We start from the raw sequence: 6000 nt of genomic DNA, 5'->3' as shown, positions 1-6000 counted from the left end.
GCCATGTGTTGGTGTGATGTTCATTGCTGCTTCATGGACACGGCTGGGGTGAAGCAGGGCAGACATGGACCCCATTCTGGTCTTGCAGCCCCATTCTGGTCTTGCAGCCCCTGATTTTCTGGGTACAAGGTCAGGGCTCAGCAAGGGTGTCTCAAGAGTTTGGAATCCCCCACACTTTCAATGGATGTGTATTACATGGCCACCACCCAAGGTCAAGACCAATACCCACAATAAAGTCTGGCTATGTTTTCTGGTGGTGTTCCCCAGAAATGAGCATTTCAGAATAAGTGATTTGTTGTTTATGAAGTGCCTCCAAGAACAATCAGGAAGGGAGTGGAGGGAGTGGGACAAGGAAAGCGAAGAAGCCAAACAAGAATGTCACTTGAGGCGGGAGGGGGGAGACAAAAAAAAAAAAAAGAATGTGACTTGAGGTGTAACCTCAACCTGATTACTGGAGAGCTCTGATGCATAACTGCAGCTCAGAGTTGTCCCTCCTGGAGGCAGAGTTTTGCACACCTGCATGAGTCAGTCGTTGGCTATGGGAACTTTGGCTCTCTGAATGGGCGAGAGGGCACCAGTAACCCATGAGCAATCATCCAAAGAGGATCACAGTTGCCATTACCAGCAAAATCACAGAGGCTGGGGAATGCGTTCACAAACCGAAAATGATCGATCAAGGCACCAACAGTGTCTACTGCTCTGGATCATATCATGTTCTTATAATGTGGAATTTTACACGTGGGCATTTGTGATTTGACCCATGGTATAAAAACCCATTCTACATAGCCATGGTCTAGCAGCGTCTTTGTGAACAAACTCTCTAATGTCCTGAAGTAAAGCCACCTAGTTGCTTGCTGAGCCTGAAAGCCACTCCTAAGCTTTTTGGGATCTACCTGGGGGCTTCTTGCTCCTCGGCCCCATCCTGGACTTCTGGATTGATGTCTTGGTGAAACCATTTTAGAAGCCACTGCAAAGTAAAAGTCACTAGTTCTCATACTCTGAGGCTAAACCCATAGGCCCAGCTCTCTGAGGTCACACTTCCCTTTTATACCCAACTAAGGTGGCCCAAGCCACAGCAAGAGCAATCTTCATTGGAGTTTCCTCATCCACCAATTTCTAGACTCCCCAAGGGATGCTGATGTGTCAAATCAGTCTGGTGGTGCTTTCATATCTTGGCCACTCAGGATTTCTGGAAGTCACCCTGAGACTCCTAGAACAGCACTTTCCAACAGAAATAAAATGCAAGCCACACATGTAATTTTAAATTTTCCAGTAGCCACATTTTAAAAAATTAAAAAACCAGATGAAACTCATTTTTATAACATGTTTTCTTTAACCTAACATATCCAAATTATTATAATTTCAATATGCAATAAAAAATTTTAAATATCCATGAAATAGTTCACATTCTCTTTTTTTGCAGTAAGTCTTTGAACGCTGATACATATTTTATACTTATATGACATCTTCATTCAGACTAGCCACAAGTAGCTACCATGTTTGAAAGCATAGTTCTAGAATCTTCTCTGCCAGGTGAACCCTATTATGAGTAGGCACATTCCTTAAATCCCTAGAGTCCAGCTAGTCTGACTGCAATGGCTAACAAAATTTTATTATTGTAATACTGAAAAGAGAAGCTTAAAATAGACATCAGCCCTCCCTGGCCTTGGTGTACAGAGCCTTGCCCCTCCAGAAGGTCCTCTAGCCTGAAGTGTGGCTGCTGCCACGTTATCAGAACTGGCCTCTCCCTCATGAAGGGGAGTACCTTTGGCCAGGTCACCTCTGCACACTGTCAATACGAGAACCCCCACCAGCCCCATGGAAAACAGAACTCTGACTTCTTGCCTCCTCCCCTCCTGTTGCCTGGGATACAACCTGATTCTGCACGTCACTGCGGGATATTGTCTGCAGGTCCCGGGTGAGTGGAACTGGGCTCCCCATTATCTCAGCCCCTTCATTCCAGACGAGACCTGATCCATACCTCAGCATAGTCAAAAGTTTGTGCAAGTGGGATCCCTCCCCCAAAACAAAAGAGCAGCCAGGAATGGATTCTGAAGCCTGCCGAGTGGGACTTACTTCCCAGGATCCTCACCCAAGCGGCATCAGCATCAGGGGACCGAAGGCGATGTGTTTGGTAACTAAATATAGGAAGTGACATCAAATGACAGCATGTGGAATCTCTTCTTCAGCTGGACAACCAGAAAAAGGACATGCCCAGGCAGAAAGCTCAGCTCTGCAGCCTTGTCTCCAGGCTGGCCGACGTGAGAAATCTGCCTTTTCGCTTGTGCTTCACCTCTGCACGGCCCAGGCTCCCTTTGAGCCCTGACCTCTGAGAAAGCAAAGGTCTGGGCTTCCCTAGCTAGTCCCGAAGGCGAGTGCCTGGTTCAGGCTGCTCATGCCCTGGCCCCTCATGCTCTGTAAGCTAAGGTCCACTTTGTCCGTCGGGGTGATGCCGCCAGATGACGCTTACAGACCAGTCTCTGATGTGCATTCTGGAGCCCTCCATGCATGCTACCCTGCTACTGAAAATGTTGTAAGGATTGTTCTACTTTGCTCCTAAAATTCTTGGCACATAGTGCTCCACAAATATGGGCTGGTTGGTTGGGTTTAAGATTTTTTAAATTAATTTGTTTATTTATTTATTTATTTGCTTATTTTTATTTGAGAGAGACAGAGAGAGCACACCCACAGGGGGAGGAACAGAGGGACAGGGACAAACAGACTCTGCTGAGCACAGGGCCCGACATGGGGCCCAATCCCATGACTCTGAGATCATGACCTGAACCGGTATGAGGAGTCAGATACCTAACAGACTGAGCCACCCAGGGGCCCCAAATACATTTTCAACGCAAGACAGGAATGTCTGTTCAGCTAGGCCACGGAAGCAGAAAGATCAGCCCAATCAGGTGTGAGATGCGAACAGCCACCATGTCTTACACACTTACTAGGCTCCAGGCATCTGCCAGCTTGAACTATGTGAAAAGCCATTTTGAAGGTTAAAGTGTTCAAATAGAGATGATTTCATATGGTATTTTACATTTCCTCATCTCCTCTGAGTCCCCCCACAGAGCTGTGGGGTGACAACCCCACTTTGTGGATGAGAAAACCGAGGCTCCGGGAGGAAGTGACTTGGCTCAAGTTTCCACAGCAAGAAGTAGCAGAACCGGGATTCCCACCCTAGTGATCTGACTCCAGAGCCCACCTGCCAAACCTCTGCTCTGGACTACCCCATCTGAGAAGCAGCTTCCTACCCCAGGTTCAGCGGGTCACCAGCTCTTTTACTCATAGATGTTTCCTTTGTGCCCATCATTTCTTAGCTTGGCCCATTAGAATCTTACAAGAATGCCCCACTACCTGCAAGCATGATATCTGGGAATTACAGGATTCCTATAAACCCCTCCCAGGCAACAGACCCCAGGGTGAAACGACCTCTCCACAATGTAGCGTGTTCTCTCCAGTCTGCAGCTCAGGGTTAAATGGCATCTCCAAATGTGAGAAGCAAATTACATTCATTCATCTGCCATCCCTTCTTTTTTCCAATTAACAGTTACTGTAAGCATCTATCGTGCATAAAACTAAAGTGGATCACATGATTTTTTTTCATCTAAACCGGAGTGAAAGGAGGCACTACCAGTATTTCCGCCTGGATAACAGGTGAAACTGGAACCACACAGGGCAAACCAGGATATCTGTTCTCCCCTGAAACCCCTGTGCATGAGACATGATCTCACCCCCCTGGGAACTGGCAGCCAAGTCAGGGAGACAGGAAAGAAAAGAGGCAAACCGATAGAGCAGACACTTGATGAATATTTGCTGAATGAAGGAGTGAAAAAGGTACAAAAGGCTGTGGACGCACGCACACACACACACACACACTTATTTCCAGCTGGGAGAGTGACCAAGGGTGGCCCTGGTGTTCATTTAGGCTACAATGAGCATTGAATGAATGTAGGAACGGTCAGAGAAGGCAGGTGCTGGCAAGCTGAGTAGAGATACAAGGGAGTGTAAATGGGTACCACGTTTAAGAAATGGTGATTATAGGGACGCCTGGGTGGTTCAGTGGTTGAGCATCTGCCTTCAGCTCCGGGTGTGATCCTGGGGTCCTGGGATCGCGTCCCACATCTGGCTCCCTGCGTGGAGCCTGCTTCTCTCTCTGCTTGTGTCTCTGCCTTTCTGTGTGTCTCAAATAAATAAATAAATACATAAATAAATAAATAATTTTTAAAAAGGGTAAGAAATGGTGATTGTAGTGGCTGGCTAAGATATAGGCTAAAGCGCTACCAGAAACACAAGAGTTTCGCAATGGGGACCCCCTGAAAGTTTCGGGTAGCTGAAGCCACATGGTCAATACTGCATTTTAGAAAGATGACAGTTTTGGGATCCCTGGGTGGCACAGCGGTTTGGCGCCTGCCTTTGGCCCAGGGCACGATCCTGGAGACACGGGATCGAATCCCACGTCTGTCTCCCGGTGCATGGAGCCTGCTTCTCCCTCTGCCTGTGTCTCTGCCTCTCTCTCTCTCTCTCTCTCTGTGACTATCATAAATAAATAAAATTTTAAAAAAAAGAAAGATGACAGTTTTTTGGGTTTTTTTACTGCTCTTAAGCTAACAGAAAAATCATTTTTAAGAAACTACGCAAAGGATGATCAAACCACGGTACCTGCCTACATTTGGTAGCACATCGATGAAATAGATCTATGAGCGCTGACATGCAAAGAGCTCCAAGACCCAGCACTTGATGTTGTTTTTTTTAAAAAGGAAAAAAAAAAAGGAACGTCAAGCAAAGCCATGGATTTGTATAGAAACATACATATGTATACACACGCAAAGAAAAAGATATGGAAGCAATCCCGTGAGACTGACAATAGTAATCACCTCTGGGGAAGGAAGTGTGACGGAGGGGATTTAAACTTTATCTGTGTTACTTGAAATTTTTACATCAGGAGAATTTAATTACATACGTATTTTTAAATACTTTTTTTAAGCTGCCTGAAACCCGTGGCATCTTATTTATGCTGAAGTCTTCCCATCCGTGATTAGCATAATCTCTTTTATTCTTCTCTTATTCCCCCAGCTGGGCTTCCCATCACAGTTTAAGACTGACCAGCTCCTTACAGAGACTAATTCATTTGCTCCTGCCTGGGAGGTGACTATGATCCTTTTCCCCCATTTTTCCACAATAGAAAAGTAAGGCACAGAGACAATAAGTAACTGGCCCAAGGTCACACAGCAAATGACCAATAAAGCAGCTTTTGAACCCCCCAAAGGCCTGCACACATAGCCACTCCACCTCCCTGCTCTCTAGAAGGTCGAAATTGCTTTTAACTTTTTGCACCCCTCTGACTTGTTCTGTTTCCAGGAAGCCAATGCCTTAGTCATGACCAATGAGTATTTACCACTACTCCTTTTTGGCATTTTATTTACCCTGCTTTGTCTCTGATAGAAAGGGGTGCTCAAAACTCAGATTTAGCTGGACAGGCAATTTTATTATGTGCTGTGTTTACAAAGCACACACCCACACACATCCAGAGGATCAAATTAACTGCTAATTTGAGAGTATGCTGGTGATGTGGCAGGTGGACGGGAGTGAGACAGAGGTTAGCAGGGTGGGTGAGCTCTAATTGTGTGTGTGTGTGTGTGGTGTGATGTGATGCTATAGGGCCCAGCAACGTGACAGTCCCCAGCAGGCCTTGGGCCACTTGCTAAGTCCCAGCAGCTGAGCTGACTTCAGCTGTGTGAAACGCAGCCCCATCTGGAGTGGGGGGTGACCCGTGACTTCTGCTCTGGGAGTTCCATAGAGGCTGCTCATGAAATTGGAGAAGTCTGTAGCATATGATTGTCCCCATCCCACTCAGAGAGAATATTTTGAGAAGTCTAATTATATGGTGGGGTTTAGAGGGAAGAAGGGTTAGATAAGCCCTTTCTAAGTGCAGGTTGAAAAGGGCTATTAGGGAGCCGTGGGCAGTTCCATGAGGCAGGGGCACCCTCTGCAGGTGGACCA

Source organism: Nyctereutes procyonoides, unplaced genomic scaffold, assembly GCF_905146905.1.
Source record: "Nyctereutes procyonoides isolate TBG_1078 unplaced genomic scaffold, NYPRO_anot_genome, whole genome shotgun sequence".
NCBI lineage: Eukaryota > Metazoa > Chordata > Mammalia > Carnivora > Canidae > Nyctereutes > Nyctereutes procyonoides.
This window is presented reverse-complemented; position numbering follows the sequence as displayed.